This window comes from Rhinoderma darwinii, chromosome 10 (genome assembly GCF_050947455.1).
Source record: "Rhinoderma darwinii isolate aRhiDar2 chromosome 10, aRhiDar2.hap1, whole genome shotgun sequence".
Classification (NCBI taxonomy): domain Eukaryota; kingdom Metazoa; phylum Chordata; class Amphibia; order Anura; family Rhinodermatidae; genus Rhinoderma; species Rhinoderma darwinii.
The window spans coordinates 48,049,785-48,068,642 of NC_134696.1; the positions used below are offsets into that span (position 1 = coordinate 48,049,785).

The following is an 18,858-nucleotide window of genomic DNA, read 5'->3' on the forward strand; positions in this document are numbered from 1 at the left end:
TACAGGGCCCATGTGTGATATTGTCTGTTAGACCATGTATCTAAGTCTACCACCATGTTAGGCTTTGATACAGGGCCCCAGCAGACAGTAATTTTATACTGTATAAGATTACACTCTGCTGGGGCCTTGTATCTAAACCTACTATGTGGTAAGCTTAGATACAGGGGCCATCAGACAGGATCAGAAATGGGCCATGTATCTAAGAATACCAGGTGGTAGGCTTAGATACAGGGTCGATGTATGACATGGTTTGTTAGATCCTATATCTAAGCATACCTCAAGGTAAGCTTAGATAAAGAACTCCAGCAGACAGTAATCTTATACAGTATAAGATTACTGTCTGCAGGTCCCTGTATCTAAGACTAACATATGGTAGGCATAGATACAGGGCCCATGTGTGATACTGTCTGTTAGAACCTGTATCTAAGCCTACCTCAAGGCTGGCTTAGATACAGGACCCCAGCAGACCGTAAGGTTACACTTACCCTCCTCTTCGGCTCCGGATGCAGTGGATGTCCCGACACTATCTAGCGCCGTGACGTCATCTGCGGCGCACAGCGTTGTGACGTCATGACGCGAGAATACATCATGACTTCTGCTGTGCTCGGGAAGATAGATGGGTAAGTATGTGTCGTTACTATAGTAACAGGAGCCCGTGTATTTTATTACATAGGCCCCAGTTACTATAGTAACTTTTATAGATGCGGTGTGGGCGGCCGCGGCCCAGTCGTAATTGCGCCCACTGTGACCCGGTTGCAATTGCGACCACTACGACCCGAATGTGGCAGTTGTCGGGGATCCGGGACACTGGGCCAAAGATCCCCGAAGGTCCGGTGCTAGCAACGCCCTGCCCCTTACAAATATGTGAACGAAGCCTTAGTCAACTCAGATATTTGAAAATGGGCTTATTAAACCAGAAAACGACTTTGAAGGGAATGTCTCATAACGACAATCCCAGTCCTTGTGCAATATTAGGGAATATGGACATTACAGAGGGGCCTCCCTCTACTAGGCAGAATGGAGGACCGCTAAGTAACAGGTGGATCTGGCTCATGTAAGGCATTACATGGTTGGTATGACACGTAGGACTATATTTCTCCCCATGTAGCAGATCAAGGGCTTCTTTTTAAAAAGAGGTTGTCTTTATGAGTACTATGTCAAAAATGTGTACTCACTACCCCCATGTCCAACAGTTTCCAGTTTGGGAACATGCAAACTTTTCGGACAGCTCAGATCAGGCATATCCATCAGAAAGTTGACATGTTAAAAAATGTGTTTATTTTCTGATACTTGTGTGACATTTTATGCAGTAGTATTTGGCGCACATTCAGTTAATTTTGCACATTTTTAATGGCAACAAAGAGTAAGGAAGGATTGTGTTTAACACTCATGTGGATGGGTGGGTCCAATGATGGGCAATGCCATAACTGCTTCATGTGAATATACATCAACACAGTTAATGCTCCACCAGTTTTTATATACTATATGCTCCTGAATTAATTTAAGCAATTGTCGCACAGACATTCAGGTTTCCTGGGACGATGTAAAATCTGTAGGTTATTTGGATTACTTGCTCATTAACTGTAATAATGACAGATGGTGTTTCATTCTGTACAAACTGACAGAAGTGATTCTTGTTGGGTGAGCACCAATGGCTCTAATTGGTTAAATTCATGTACATGGTAGTTGTAATTGCTTATGATAATGGTGGGATGTACAATTTCAGCCCCCATAGTCCTCCATTTTCTGTCCGCCCTTATGTCTCTACATCCAGAGAAAGATATGCCCATTATATCCGCTATCTTTCAATTGTTCACCTTGGTAAGGCTAAAATGTTTTTGGTCCTGTTAAAAAAGGATTGGATTTAAATTTTAATTTGTGAAATAGATAAATAAATAAATAGATATATATGAGATAGATAGATAGATAGAGAGAGAGAGAGAGAGGGGGATGGATGGATGGATGGATGGATGGATGGATGGATGGATGGATGGATGGATAGATAGATCGATAGATAGATAGATATGAGATAGATAGATAGATATGAGATAGATAGATAGATATGAGATAGATAGATAGAGAGAGAGAGAGAGAGAGAGGGATGGATGGATGGATGGATGGATGGATAGATAGATAGATAGATAGATATGAGATAGATAGATAGATAGATAGAGAGAGAGAGAGGGATGGATGGAAGGATGGATGGATAGATAGATAGATAGATAGATAGATAGATAGATAGATAGATAGATAGATAGATAGATAGATTCTTGTTGGGTGAGCACCAATGGCTCTAATTGGTTAAATTCATGTACATGGTAGTTGTAATTGCTTATGATAATGGTGGGATGTACAATTTCAGCCCCCATAGTCCTCCATTTTCTGTCCGCCCTTATGTCTCTACATCCAGAGAAAGATATGCCCATTATATCCGCTATCTTTCAATTGTTCACCTTGGTAAGGCTAAAATGTTTTTGGTCCTGTTAAAAAAGGATTGGATTTAAATTTTAATTTGTGAAATAGATAAATAAATAAATAGATATATATGAGATAGATAGATAGATAGAGAGAGAGAGAGAGAGAGGGATGGATGGATGGATGGATGGATGGATGGATGGATGGATGGATGGATGGATGGATGGATGGATGGATGGATGGATGGATGGATGGATAGATAGATAGATAGATAGATAGATATGAGATAGATAGATAGATAGATAGATATGAGATAGATAGATAGATAGATAGATAGATATGAGATAGATAGATAGATATGAGATAGATAGATAGATATGAGATAGATAGATAGATAGATAGATAGATAGATAGATAGATAGATAGATAGATAGATAGATAGATATAACGGTTGGTTTGACCGTGAGTGCAAAGAAGTACGGAAGACCCTAAGAAATGCCTCAAATAAGAAGCACCGAGACCCAAACAACACCGGTCTGAAGGAGGCCTACAGCAACATACAGAGGCAATACAAGACCATCCTCCGAAAGAAAAAACAAAGGCACATCTCCACCAAACTTACCCAACTCCAAGATGCCCTCCATGACAACTCGTTCTGGGAATTATGGAAACACATGGGCAAAAATTGCAAGAAAAACAACCTTCATATTCAAAATGGCAACATCTGGCTCCAATATTTCAGGGACCTCTACAAAGATATCCCGAAAGAAGAACAAAGCCAAGAACAAAAACAAATAATATCAAAATTGAAGGCGATGGAGGAAACACTTAAAGATTCTCAAAACCCCCTGGATACACCAATAACACTGCAAGAAGTAACAGAGAGAACCTCAGACATAAGGTGTAAAAAATCCAGCGGCCTAGACAGAATCTCACCAGAAATGATAAAACACAGCCCGCCAGAAATACAGGCCGCAATAGTAAAACTATTTAATATAGTGCTGAGTGCCGGCTACTTCCCGCAAATCTGGAACCAAGGCCTTATAACACCAATCCACAAGAGTGGGGACAGGTACGACCCGGCCAACTACCGAGGGATATGTGTCAGCAGCAACCTGGGGAAACTGTTCAGCAGCATCCTGAATAAGAGAATCCTCAGCTTCCTCTCCCAGCACAATGTCCTCCACCAAAGCCAAGCTGGGTTCATGCCAAACCACCGCACCACTGACCACATCTACACCCTGCGCAGCCTCATCAAGAGCCACGTCCACAATACAAAGCATGGGAAGATTTACGCCTGTTTTGTGGACTTTAAGAAGGCCTTTGACTCAGTGTGGCACCCGGGCCTATTCCTGAAACTGCTGGAGAGCGGAATAGGAGGTAAAACCTATGACGTCATCAGAAGCTCCTACACAGAGAACAGATGCAGCGTGAAGGTGAACGGGAGAAGAACGGCTGATTTCCAGCAGAGCCGAGGAGTCAGACAAGGCTGCAGCCTCAGTCCAACGCTCTTCAACATCTACATCAATGAACTGGCCACAGCTCTGGAATCCTCCTCAGCACCAGGTCTCGCCCTCCATGACACCCAGGTGAAATTCCTGCTGTATGCAGATGACCTTCTGTTACTATCACCAACCGAGAAAGGTCTCCAAGACAACCTGCAAATCCTAGAAAAATTCAGCTCCACGTGGGCACTACCCATCAATGCCAAGAAAACCAACATCATGGTGTTCCAGAAGAGAAACTCAAAATCCCCCAGGCACCCGACCTTCACACTAAATAACGCCACAATCACAGCGACCGACAGGTACACTTACCTGGGCCTAGAAATCAACCAATCAGGAAGCTTTAAACAAGCCATAGAGATTCTGAAAGACAAGGCGTGCAAAACCTTCTATGCCATCAGACGAAAACTCTATCATCTCAAACCACCAGTGACGGTCTGGCTGAAAATCTTTGACTCCATCATCTCCCCAATCCTCCTGTATGCCAGTGAAGTCTGGGGTCCGGACACATACCCAGACTGGTCAAGGTGGGATTCCAGCCCAACAGAAATCTTCCACCTAGAATTCTGCAAACACCTTCTCCAAGTCCATCGGAGCACCTCAAATAGTGCCTGTCGGGCAGAACTGGGCAGATTCCCACTACACCTCACAATCCAGAAGAGGGCGCTATCATTCTGGGCCCATCTACACAGCAGCAGGCAAAGTTCCTATCACCATAAAGCCCTGTTACACCAAGGGGTCCCAGGTAAACCAGGCCCCCCAGAACATCTCACCCTGACCCGGCCTGAAGAAAATGTCACCCAGCGCGGCCTCACAAAAGCCGAAATCAAGAAGACAATAAACAAAGGCCAAGAGGAATATATCAGTGACTGGAGGAACGACATAAAGACATCCCAGAAACTGACAATATACCGGAGTCTACAGCGGGAATATAAACTGGCGCCATATCTGGAGAAACTGCCAAATCACAGAGACAGACAGATCCTGAGCCGCTACAGACTGAGCGCCCACAACCTGCTCATCGAATCCGGGCGCCACAGACAGACCTACAAGCCCAGGGAGAGCCGACTGTGCCAACAGTGCGACCAGGAGGCCGTGGAGGATGAGGCCCACTTCCTGCTACACTGCTCCAAATACTCAGCAGTAAGGGACACTCACTTCAGGAGACTCTCTGATCTCTTACCGGACTTCAGCTCCATGGAAGAGGAAGAGAAACTCTACATCCTGCTGGGTGAAGAGGAAACCACAGTGGGCACAGCGGCACAATATGTCACTGCATGCCATAAACTGAGAGAGACATGATATGCCATGGACTTGTATAACCCCGACCCTAGATATGTCCCTATCCCCAAGCCCTCAGTCCCTATCCCTCATTCCCTTACTTCTTACTTGCTTTGGCAATGCTAATATGTATTTGGTCCTGCCAATAAAGCTTCTTTGAATTTGAATTTGAATTTGAATAGGCATCACTTATTTCAAGGTAGTGAAATAAGTTTTATTCACCCATATGTGAATGCAATGTTTCAGCCCCATGGGCCTTTCTCTAGCATATATATATATATTTAGATATAGAAATGTGGGACTGGAGGCTGAAGTCCTGAGGCTTGTGCACACACAGCTTTATCTTTTTCCATCTTTTTGTGCTGCTCTTCTTTTTCCTTTTTAGATAGATAGTTCATTTATGGATCAACATTTGTATCATTATATATTTCTATATAAACCACTATATACTATATTATATAGATATATGATAGATAGATAGATGTGAGATAGTTAGATATAAGATAAGGATAGATAGATAGATAGATAGATAGATAGATAGATAGATAGATAGATAGATAGATAGATAGATAGATAGATAGATAGATAGATATGAGATACAGGAATAGATCATTTATTTATCGACATTTGTATATTATCTGTCTATATAAACCACAGTATTTATACCTTTTTACAGATAAACAGTGCGGTGATAATCAGATATTATATCTGTAGATGTGAAATGTACGTCTAATAAATGGAATAACTTAGAGACATAGTAATAGTATTGCTTCGCCGTCACTGGATAGATGAAGAGATATTTTCCTCCGGCCCCTTTAATCTGCATTATAAATAGTTGATACGTGAGAAGTGAGAATTTTTTTCTCCCATTTTCAGGTTCTTTTCTCAGCTGTGATGTGAAAGTGAAAGATTTCACAGCTGTTAATGAGCCATTTTTAAACTGAAACATAACAAGAAAAAAAGTTAACATTTCCAAACTTGACATTCAGAAACAATCAGGGAACCATTTTGTATTCCATAGTAAGAGATCACAAAATGGCTGATGACACATCTACACTTTGCTATGTGTGTCAGTAGGCAGATATATTCCATAATTTTGTCACTATTTTACATTTACTAAAAAGCTGGAGACGTGCTGGCAAGAGGCTATGCCCATCTTAACCCCTTAAGGACACGGACAATCTTCGTTTTTCATTTTCAATTTTTCCTCCACGCCTTCCAAAAGCCATAACTTTTTTATTTTTCCATCGACATTTTGTGTGACAAGGTAACGTTTTTCATGGCACCATTTAGTGTACCGCATAATGTACTGGGAAGCTGAATAAATAATATTTGTGGGGTGAAATGGGCATAAAACAGTGACTTTTCTGGGGGTTTTGTTTCTACGGCGTCCAACAGGCAGTAAAGACGACATGTTCACCTTACTCTACAGGTTGGTACGATTACGGCGATACCAAATTTATATGTTTTTTTATGTTTTACCATTTTTATAAAAAATGTATTCGATTGAGCGATGGGAGGGCTTTTTTTTGCGGGGCGAGCTGTAGTTTTTATTGGTACCATTGTGAGGTACATGCAACTTTTTAATCACTTTTTATTCAATTTTTCTGGAGAGCTAAAATGACTAAAAAACAGCAATTTGGGTGTTTAACCCCTTTGCGCACCCAGACGTGCTATTACGTTCGGGCGCGGGTGGTGATGTTTGGAGCACACTCTATATGCTACAGGTGTCAGTTGTATTTTACAGCCGACACCCAGAACTAAAAGCGGGGAGAAGTTCCTTGCTGTTTAACCCCTCAAATGCTGCGGTCAATCGCAACCGCAGAATCTGCGGCCTTGAAAAGAGGGGGGCGGCTCATTGCTCCCCCCGCAGTGAGATCGGGGTGTGATGACGGTTGTTATGGCAGCCCAGGGGCCTAATGAAGGCCCCCAGGGCTGCCTTCACTTTGCCTCTGTTAAGCGATTTACAGATGCCTGTAATAATGACAATATACTGCAATAGGTTAGTATTGCAGTATATTGTACCAGCAATCGGTACCAAAAGTTTTACATACCAAAAAATTCTACCAATAAAAACTACAGCCTGTCCCGCAAAAAATAAGCCCTCACGCGGCTCAATCGGTGAAAGTATAACAAAGTTACGGTTCTCAGAATGTGGCGACACAAAACTGTTTTTTTTTAACAAACAGTTTATTATCAATAAAAGTAGTAAAACATAAAAACCGTATATACATTTGGTATCTCTGTAATCATATTGAGTCACAGAATAAAGATAAGTTGTCATTTTTACCGCACAGTGAAAACCGTAAAAACTAAACCCCAAAAAAAATTAAGGCATTTACAGTTTTTTCCAACTTAAGCTCGCAAATAATTTTTTTTCAGTTTCCCCGTACATTATATGGAACTATACATGGTACCAAAAGAAACTACAACTCCTCCCGGAAAAAATAACCCTCACACCACTCTATTGACGGAAAAATAAAAAAGTTATGGCTCTTGGAATGCGGGGAGTGAAAAACTAAAATGAAAAATCAAAAAATGGCTTTGTCCCGAAGGGGTTGATCTATATTTATTTTTTCAGTGTTCACCAAGCAGGGTAAACAATACTACATTGTGATAGTTCGGACTTTTACGGACGTGGCGATATCAGTTATGTTAACTTTTTTTTTTAACATTGCTTAGGGGAAAAATGGAAAAAGTTTTTTTTTTAACTTTAAATTTTTTTTTTCGAACATTAAAAAAAACTTTATTTAACTGCCTTTTACTTTTTCATTTATTAGTCCCCCTAAGGGACTTGAACCAGCGATCGCTTGCATAATATACTGCATCAGGAATTTCTGGGCCCCATACTGTCAAGGTGTCTGGGCCCACCTCCATTACCAGGAGTGGACATCGGAAAGTGTGGCGCTCATGTTTGTACATTATACACGTTAACCGATTTTGGTGATGATGTCATTTACAGTGACCGGTTAATGCCCTGGATTTTGCTCAATTTAGCCAAAACGTATCCGACTGTATGGCATATAGTGGGATACATCGCCCGGGGAGTGGAGCTTTCCCAGGGCTGGAGTCCCCGGGAAGATCTTCTACTAGCGCTCTGCCCAGGGACTCTGGGGCTGTTCCTTATGTCCATAAGGGTATGTTCACACGGCCTATTTACGGACGTAATTCGGGCATTTTACGCCTCGAATTACGTCCGAAAATGCGCCTCGATAGCGTTGGCAAACATCTGCCCATTGAAAGCAATGGGCTGGCGTTTGTCTGTTCACACGAGGCGTATATTTACGCGTCGCTGTCAAAAGACGGCGCGTAAATAGACGCCCGCGCCAAAGAAGTGTCATGTCACTTCTTCAGACGTAAATTGAGCCGTTTTCCATGGACTCCATGGAAAACCAGCTCCAGTTACGCCCGTAAGGGACGCGGCGTTCAAGCGCCTTCACATGCCGTTACGGCTGAAATGACGGGGCTGTTTTCTCCTGAAAATAGCCCCGTAATTTCAGCCGTTAAGGACGCTGCCGCGTGAACATACCCTAAATGTTAGGCTTCGTTCACATCTGCGTCAGGACTCCGTTCATGGGTTCCGTCTGACTTTTCCATGAATGGAAACAAACTGAAACAATCGGAAGCCATAGCTTTCCATTTGCATTACCATTGATTTCAATGGTAACGCATCAGTTGCAAATGGTTTCCGTTTGTCTCCGTTCTATAAGGTTTCCATTGTTTTGACGGAATCAATAGCGCAGTTGACTGAAAAATCGCACCACACACTTACCCCCTCCTCTGACGTCTGCTCCGGCCTCCCTGGATGACGTTGCAGGCCATGTGACGCTGCAGCCTGTGATTGGCTGCAGCGGTCACTTGGGATGCAACGTCATCCCAGGAGGCCGGACTGCAGGAAGAAGGACGCGGGTTTTGCATCCCCATTGAATTCAAAGCGAAAAACCCGCAGCAGAAAATCAACAAAAACGCAGCATAAATTGACATGATTTAAATTCCGCACCGCAGGTCAATTTATTAACGTTTATGCTACATTTTTTTTTCCGCAGCGTGGGCATGAGATTGACAAAATCTCATCCTCTTTGCTGCTACTGTAAATCCTGCGGAAATTCCGCAGCGTTTAGCTACGTGGGAACCCGGCCTTACCAATCAAATCTAAGTTATAAACAAAGATGTGATCGATAAGAGCTTGATCCGACCGATGTCACTGAACCCGTCAGTCCCGCTGACCTGACGGATTCAGGTCTCAGAACTAGATACAGCTGCTCTGTATACAGGCTATAAAGCCGCTGTATCTCAAATAGTAAAAATAATTTGTAATAAAATGTAATTGCCCAGTTGCACCAAACACACTGATAGACATTTTTAATTAAAAAAAAAGTTTTTTGTAGGCCGTATTTCCCTGACCAAACACACTGCAGGGAGCCGGGCTCCTAGCATCATAGTTATGTACGATGCCAGGAGTCCCTGCCTCACTGCGGGAAAACTGTCCCGTACTGTAATCATGTCTTCAGCACAGGACAGGGGAGGCAGGGACACCTGGCATCGTACAGAACTATGATGCTAGGAGCTCAGCTCCCTGCACTGTGTTCGGTACGGGAAATGCGGCCGACATGCGGTCCGTATATCACGGACCGAACACAGTGGTGTAAATTAAGCCTTAGGGTCAGTTCACACGTAGCGTAAATACTGCAGTTTTTCCACAACAGAATTTGTTGCAAAAAATCTGCGGCAAATACAGTAGGCAGTGGATGAGATAGAACAAATGTCATCCACACCCTGCGTAAATAGTGAGCGGTAAAAATGCCCAGAAATGTACTTGCAGTGCAGAATTTTATTCCGCAGCATGTCAATTGTATTTGCTGAATCGCTGCTTATTTGTTGCGGGTTTTCTCCATTGAAGTAAAAAAAATGCAACTCATAAAAAAAATATCTTATATTTACACAGGAGTCTGGGTTTAATCCTCTCTCCAGTGTGGCCTACTGAGATGATGTTTCATCCCATGTGACTGCTAGCAGGCCGGCTACATGCAGCAGTTTCCATCGTGGACATTCCGGGCGAAAAACTGCACCACAATTTGGTGTGGATTTTCGGTCGGAATTCCCTGCGGCGCACAGGGCGTATACGCTGCGTGCTTTTACGCAGCGTATCCGTCCCGTGTGAACTCAGCCTAACAGTTAAGTTCCCGCTCCCCCAAGAAAAATTAATAATGAATCCCTTCCCCCACACATAGCATTCACAGCCAAGTCCCACCATCCCCCACAAAAACGTTTGACACAAAATCCCCTCCCCACACATAGCATTCAGAGCCAAGTCCCACCATCCCCCACATATAGCATTTTACACAAAATCCCCTCCCCCACACATAGCATTCACAGCCAAGTCTCACTCTCCCCCACATATAGCATTTGACACAAAATCCCCTCCCCCACATGTAGCATTTACAGTTAGGTCCCCCTCCCCCACAAAAACGGTTTACACTAAATCCACTCTCCCACATATATCACTTACAGTTAAGTCCCCCTCCCCCACAAAACCGATTTGTAAAGAATCCCCCACACATAACATAACAGTTCCCTCTTACCTGTCCTCGAGGAATCTTCTTTAGCAGTTACAAGTTGCTGGCAGGAGGAGGGAGCTACGTGGCACTGCTCCTCTCCAGCTCCTCCTTCCTCCGTCTTCTGTTTGGTGGGCGGCTCCCTCCACACGTGACACGGAGCTTCTGTTTCCTGCAGCATCTTCCACTCAGGGCCCCAGCGTAAGTTACTTCAGAGTAAAGAACGGCCCGTAACGTTGCAGGGTCCATTCCTTTCTCCAAGTATCTAACGCTGGGGCCCTCAATGAAATGTTTAAAGTAGCAGACGGGCCCCTTATTTTCATCCTGGTTGCCGGGCCCCTGACTCGAGTACCAGCAGTACTGCCCTGATGGCGGCCATGACTGCAATACTCATGTATTGCAGTATATCGTTATACTAACAGTCTCTTTAAAGCCCTTCAAAGAAAAATTTAAATGTTTTCTTTGATTCTTCCCATTGCAGTGAGGTGTCGGCTGTATTACACAACCATCAACCCCTAAGTATGGAGCAAGCTCAGCTTGTGAGCCCGCTCCATACTTTCCCTTAACGGCTACCACATACCTGTACGTGGTATGTCGTTAAGGGGTTAAAAAACCATTTCCTTGCTCCCTAGTCCTACCCCTTAAAGGCCATTTCCACCTTTGTAACAGATTTTTAATTTCTCAAATGTATCTTAATTTTTTTTTAAAAAAGCAATTTTGCTTGGTTATTTGGTTATAAAAAATCTCGTACTCTTTTATGTCTACAGCTCTTGTGCAGATCTAGGTATCTCTATGGTTACAGACTACAAACAAACCCTGTGTAGTCTGACCTTGCATTTAAATTTGTTCCCTAGTACTTATTAATATATATTGTCTAGGTAAGCAAAAAGTAAAGGACAATGTACAAAGTATATGGCATGGTCTCTGGGCAGGAATTTGCTCTGTACGCTACTGCTGTATTTGTAAGCCAAAAGTTTGATATTATATAATAACCAAAGCTGACAAGGAAACTGAGGTCTACAATGATCTAAATAATGATCTATAGTTTTATGTATTTTTCTGGAAAATTAGAGTGTATTTGTTATTAAAGGGTGTGTGTCTTTTATTTCATTTTAGTTTCATTAATTAGATGTAAGTCTGAGGAAGGAAAAAAAATGTGTTTATTCTGTTTTTAAAATCATGTAACTATTTAATTTAAATTTTTAAAGACTTTACTGGGGCAGTCATATTGGAGACATACACTCACTTCATGTATTGTCTGTATACTGTAAACAATGCAGCAGGGTGTAAATGTTTTATAAGAACTGAAAAGTCAATTGACAGCAAAATGTCAAAGATTACTACAATCGGGACAAAGGATTAAAAGTTGCAGTATTCGGGTCTCGGCACCTGGCTTGTGGTCAAAGACGTCAAACTTTTTCTGTAGTCATATACAATTCATTGGTAAAGACAATGTGTTTCAGGCCCGAACTGGTCCCCTCAACGACCTGATGAAGGGACCAGTTCATTCCTGAAACGCGTTGTCTTTACCAATGAATTGTATATGACTACAGAAAAAGTTTGACGTCTTTGATCACAAGCCAGGTGCCGAGACCCGAATACTGCAACTTTTAATCCTTTGTCCCGATTATCTTTCTTTCCTGGAGTATGGATTGATGCCCCGAGGGGGAGCAGTGGGTGGTATTCAACAGTAAAAATACTTATCTATGCATGCCATTCAATAGTGGTGTACCTACAATTGCACAACTCTAACAGGTGGGTTAAATAACATCTATTTCCTTTGAAAAAAGCTGTTGTTTCTTAAACACAAACAATATTATCTTAGAGGAGCGCCGCCTCCACTTTTTTTGTCTTTATGATATATTATCAAAGATTATTACAGTCCTGGCCAAAAGTTTTGAGACCGACACAAATTTTGTTTTTCACAAGTTTGCTGCTTCAGTTTTTATAGTGGCAATTTGCATTAACTCTAGATTGTTATGAAAAGTGATCAGATGAATTGCAATTAATTGCAAAGTCATTCCTTGCCATGAAAATTAACTTAATCACAAAAACTCTATTTCCACTGCATTTCAGTCCTGCCACAAAATGACCTGCCAACATAATTTTGGTGATGTTCTTGTTAGCTCAGGAGAAAGGTTAACGAGGACAAGGCAGCTGATATCACTCTGTCATGCTGATTGAATTATAAGAGCAGACTGGTTGCTTTAAAAGGAGGACGGTGCTTGAAATAATTGTCTTCTTCTGTTAACCATGGTTACCTCCAAGGAAACACATGCAGTCATCATTGCTTTGCATCAAAAGGGCTTTACAGGCAAGGACATTGCTGCTTGTAAGATTGCCCCTAAATCATTTATCGGATCATAAAGAACTTAAATCGAGAGAGGTTCAACTGCTGTGAAGAAGGCCTCAGTGCGCCCAAGAAAGTCCAGCAAATGCCAGGACCATCTTCTAAAGAGGATTCAGCTATGGTATTGGTTCATCACCATTGCAGAGCTTGCTCATGAATGTCAGCAGGCAGGTGCCAGTGCTTCTGCATGCACAGTGAGGCGAAGACTTTTGGAGTCTGGCCTGGTGTCAAGAAGGGCAGCAAAGAAGCCACTTCTCTCCAAGAAAAACATCAAGTGGAGACTGACATTCCACAGGAAGTACAGGGATTGGACTACAGAGGACAGGGATAAAGTTATTTTCTCTGATAAAGCCCCCTTCAGACTGTTTGGGAACTCTGGAAGAATGATTGTCCGGAGAAGAAAAGGTGAGCGCTACCATGAGTCCTGTGGCATGCCAACAGTAAAGCATCCTGCAACCATTCATGTGTGGGGTTGCTCATCTAAGGGAGTGGGCTCACTCTCACAATTTTACCTAAGAACACTTCCCTGAATAAAGAGTGGTGTCTAAACATAATCCAAGGAGCAACTTTTACAAACAATCCAGAAACATTTGGTGATGAATAATGCTTTTTCCGGCATGATGGAGCACCATGTCACACGGCAAAAGTGATAACTAAGTGGCTTGATGAACAAAACATTGAAATTTTGGGTCCATGGCCAGTAAACTGCCCAGATCTCAATCCCATTGAGAACCTGTGGTCAATCCTCAAAAAGCGGATGGACAAACAAAAACACGAAAATTGTGATAAATTTCAAGCACTGATTAGGCAAGAATAGGTTGCCATCAGTCAGAATTTGGCCCAGAAGCTGATATCCAGCATGCCAGGGCGAATTGCAGAAGTCTTGAAAAAGAAGAGTCCAAACTGTAAACACTGAGTCTTTGCATAAACTTGATGTATTTGTCAATAAAAGTTTAAAAACTTTTGAAATGCTTATAATTGTACTTCAATATACCATAGAAACATCTGACTACAAGATCTAAAAACACTGAAGCAGCAAACTTTATGAAAACCAAAATTTGTGTCAATCTCAAAACGTTTGGCCAGGACTGTACAGTCTCAATAAAGTGATGGAGTATAGCCCCTGTCCTCAGAGACAAGGGAGTGGCAGGGGAGCTTCAAACAGAGCCTTATCTGTGTATAATTTTACTATCCTGCCTTATCTAGGCCTCCAGTAGTACAATATAGTTGTCATTGAATCCCACCTCCCTTTGCTGACCCTATCCCAGTCTACACAGCAAAGCTGACAAGTGAGCTGCAGAAAACAGACTTTATCGTGTGTGCTCTAGTTGCCAGTCTAAAAACTGGACCATGTCAAGCCTTTTACCCTTTCCCGACATTTGACGTATCCATATGCCAGTCGGGTAGGGGAAGTATGGAGCGGGCTCACGGAGTGAACCCGCTCCATACGATGCGGGTGTCGGCTGTGTGTTACAGCCGACACTTCAGAGTAACCAGAGGGCATCGCGCTCGAGCGCCATCCCGCTCGTTTAACTTGTTAAATGCTGCGGTCAATAGCGACCGCAGCATTTAAATCGTTAGAAAGAGGGGGCGACCACCTCTAACAGCTCATCGCGCCCCCCGCAACGCAATCGCGTGGGGGGGGGGGCGATGGTTGCTATGGCTGCCTGGGGGGCCTAATGAAGTCCCCCAGGTCCGCCGTCTTTGTGCACCTATTAAGCCCTGCCTCCGGCAGGGCTTAATGGATGCCTGTCAGAGTCACGATATACTGCAATATATTAGTATTGCAGTATATCGCGCAAGCAATATAACGATTGCTGGTTGAAGTCCCCTAGGGGGAGTAATAAAAAAGTAAAAATTTGTTAATTAAAGGGTTTTTTTATGTGTAAAAAAAAAATAAAAATATTAAAAGTTCAAAAAATCCCCCTTTTCCCATTTTCCCCCCTAGAGCATAGTAAAAAAATAAATAAATAAACATAATTGGTATCGCTGCATCCGTAAAAGTCTGAACTATTAAAATATATAACTATTTAACCCGCACGGTGAACACCTGAATCTCTATTTTTTGGTCACCTGATCTCCCACAACAAATGAAATAAAAAGTGATTAAACCATCGCATGTACACCAAAATGGTATTATTAAAAACTAAAGCTTATCCCGCAAAAAATAAGCCCTCACACCACTTAATCGACGGAAAAAGAAAAAAGTTATGGCTCTCGGAATTTGGCGACACAAAATAAATTTTCTCTTTTACACTTAGGTTTTTACTTGTAAAAGTAGTAAAATATAGAAAAAAACTATATATATTTGGTATCGCCGTAATCGTATTGACCCACAGAATAAAGTTAACATGTTGTTTTAATTGCACAGTGAATTCCGTAAAAACGGCGCGCAAAAAACCAAGGAGGAATCGCAGTTTTTTTCATTTTTTACCCCACAAATATTTTTTTGCCCGTTTCCTAGTACATTATATGGCAAAATAAATGGTGCTACGAAAAACTACAACTCGTCCCGCAAAAATCAAGCCCTCATAGTACTATATAGATGGAAAAATAAAGACGTTATGGCTTTTGGTAAGTGGGGAGGAAAAAACGAAAATGAAAATCTGAAAAAGGGCTGCGGCGGGAAGGGGTTAAAAAATAAAAAATACAAAACAAAACCAATATTTAAAAAAAGTGTAAATACCTGATTTAAATAATATGTTAACCCCTTCCCAACATCCGCCGTATATATACGGTACACGCCGGGTGGGTGAATATGGAGAGGGCTCACGGGCATGGGTGTAGCTAAAGGCTCATGGGCCCGGGTGCAAGAATTCAGCTTGGGCTCCCCTACCACTCCCCAACACCACCATCATCATCAGGCCACTGCACGCACCTATGCCCAGACGCCTTGCCCAACAGCCCCCATAGTATAATGCCCCCACACAGTATAATGCTCCCATAGCTGCCCCCACACAGTATTATGCCCCATACCGTATAATGTGCCCCATATCAGCCCCCCATACAGTATAATTCCCCCATATCAGCCCCCATGTAGTATAATGCCCCCCATCTTATCAACCTCCATACCATATCAGCCCCAATGCAGTATAATGCCCCCCCCCCCGCAATATCAGCCCCCCATACAGTATAATGCCCCCATATGTGCATAATAGAAAAATAGCTTAATTACTTACCTATCCCCATTCCCACGTCGTGTGGAGGATCCTTCGCCTCCTCCGGTGTGTACTATGGGTGACTCAGCGCAGGCAGGCACCATGATGTCGCTACATCATGACTCAGTGACTCAGCTCCTTGCTCCAGGATTGAATGGAACCGGGACCTCGGTGAGTGACTCGCGACCCCCCGGAAGTCTTCACACGAACCCCCAGGGGGATGCGACCCACAGTGTAGGGATGTCACGATACCAAAATTTGGAATTCAATACCGATACTTCGTTTAGTATTGCGATTTCGATACCAAAACGATACTTTGCCAACAGTAATAAAAAAAAAAGTTCTTTCGTTTTCTAATGTGAGGCACGAGGTGTGATGAATTTTGAATGTGCCTCACATTAATAGTAATTAAACCCATCATGTTTCTCAGTCATAATGGGTTAATGTGTGAGGTACATGATGGGGTTAATTACTATTAATGTGAGGCACATAGAGGTTAAATTCATCATCGCATCTCGTGCCCCACAATAAGTGATAGAAAGCAGTTTTTATTTTATTTTTTTACAGCGTACACATCATAAATGATGCAAAAAAAATTGTTGTGCAGGTTATTACGTCCGCGCCAATACCGATTATGTGTATATTTTATGTATTGAGACTTATTTTAATGTTTATTGTAAAAAAGGTGCATGTGTATTTTTTATTTCATTTAACATTACTTTGTTTTTACTTTATTTTTAAACTTTAATGTACCGGCAAATATCTATATACTGATAGTACACAGGCATATATCTATATTACAGTACATTAGCCTGATAGTACCGATAGTACACAGGCAGTTGTTAGGATATACCTAAGTATGCCCTAACAACAGGAAATATGGTAAGACAGCTCTGGGGTCCTTCAATGGACCCTGGGCTATCTTCCCATATATGGTATGTCCCTCAATCGCGTCACAGGGATTCCTGTGATGCGATCCAGGGGCATCCGCCCTTATAGAGCGGGGCTGCGGCTGTGTAATACAGCCATTGTCCCGCTCCTGACAGGAAGTGCGCGCGCGGTCAGCATGAGGTGATGCGGCCGGCGCTGCACTAATGAGCGGCGGTTCAGGCACTGAAGACAGAACATGGGGGTGTTTTGTAGTGCACCCGCCATGTTCTGTCCTCAGTGCTGCAGATCATTAGTGCAGCGCCGGCCGCATCATACTGATGGCGTGCACATGTCAGGACTGAGGAGCGGGGCAGTGACTGTATTACACAGCCGCAGCCCCGCTCTCATACAGTCATGTGTTACTATACTGTATTGTGTTGTATTGTGCAGTTTGCGGTGGAGAGAGGAGGGGGGGCTGTAATTTAACGGGCCCCCCCTCTCCACTGCAAACAGCACAATACAACACAATACATTACAAGGCATCACAACACAATACATTACATTACAATACATTACAATACATTACATTAGAACACAACACAACACAATACATTACAGACTGCAGCTTACCTGGAGTCCTCCGCACCGACTCTTCCACTGCACTGTCTGGAAGACGTGTCACGTGACAACACGGTCACATGGTACACTAAGTGTACTATGTGACCGTAACCAGGAAGTGCCGGCTTCACGGCACAGAAGATTTATTTAGGAAGCATGCTGTATGGCAACGGGGGCAACTGCGACCGCTGCGACCCCTATAGCTACGCCACTGCGTTTGAGTGCGATCCCGCTTGTTTAACCCATTAAATGCAGTGGTCAATAGCGATCGCGGCATTTTAATGACTAAAAACAGGGGGGCGTCCCAACGGCACCCCCGCGGCAAGATCGGGGGGTGCCATTGGTTGGCATGACAGCCTGGGGGCCTGATGAAGTCCCCCAGGTCCGTCATCTTTGTACTCATATGAAGGAGTACAAAGATACATTAGTATTGCAGTATATCGTGCAAGCGCTCTAACGATCGCTGGTTAAAGTGAAGTAAAAAAAGTAAAAAACAGTAAAATAAAGTTTTTTTAACAAATTATTTTTTTTTTTTAAATTAAAAGCTAAAAAAAAAACCCTTTTCCCATTTTCCCTCAAGCACAATGTAAAAAAAAATAAAAAGCTAACATAACTGGTGTCGACGCATCCGTAAAAGTCTGAACTATTACAATATATCATTATTTAGTCCGCACGGTGAATGCCGTAAAATTTTTTAAAAAATGTAAAATTAAAAACATCAGAAATGCTGTTTTTTGGTCCCTTCATCTCCCACAAAAAATGAAATAAAAAGTGATAAAAAATTCCCATGTATCCCAAAACAGTACCAATATAAACTACAGCTCGCCCCGCAAAAAAAACCCCTCACAATATTAAATCGATGGAAAAATAAAAAAGTTATGGCTCTCATAATGTGGCGACAAAACTCCAATTTTATTTTTAACAATCGTTTTTTTTCCTTGTAAAAGTAGTAATACATAAAGAAAACTACATAAATTTGGTATCACTGTAATCGTATTGACCAGCAGAATAAAGTTAACATGCCATTTTTACCGTATGGTGAACGCCGTAAAAACAAAACCACCCAAAATTTTGAGGAATCACTGTTTTTTCCTATTCCACCCCAC

General features: G+C 42.5%; 1 protein-coding gene and 1 long non-coding RNA gene across 2 annotated transcripts in view; one reads left to right on the plus strand and one right to left on the minus strand.

Annotated features, from left to right (window-relative positions):
- Nucleotides 1-18,858, plus strand: part of SLC17A7 (solute carrier family 17 member 7) — a 130,550-nt gene that overhangs the window by 23,358 nt on the left and 88,334 nt on the right. The gene's annotated exons all lie outside the window — the stretch shown is intronic.
- Nucleotides 5,977-18,858, minus strand: part of LOC142662039 (uncharacterized) — an 82,935-nt gene continuing 70,053 nt past the window's right edge. Inside the window, exon 3 of the long non-coding RNA XR_012850863.1 lies at nucleotides 5,977-6,141. This is a non-coding gene — a long non-coding RNA (uncharacterized LOC142662039). The remainder of the gene's footprint in view (nucleotides 6,142-18,858) is intronic.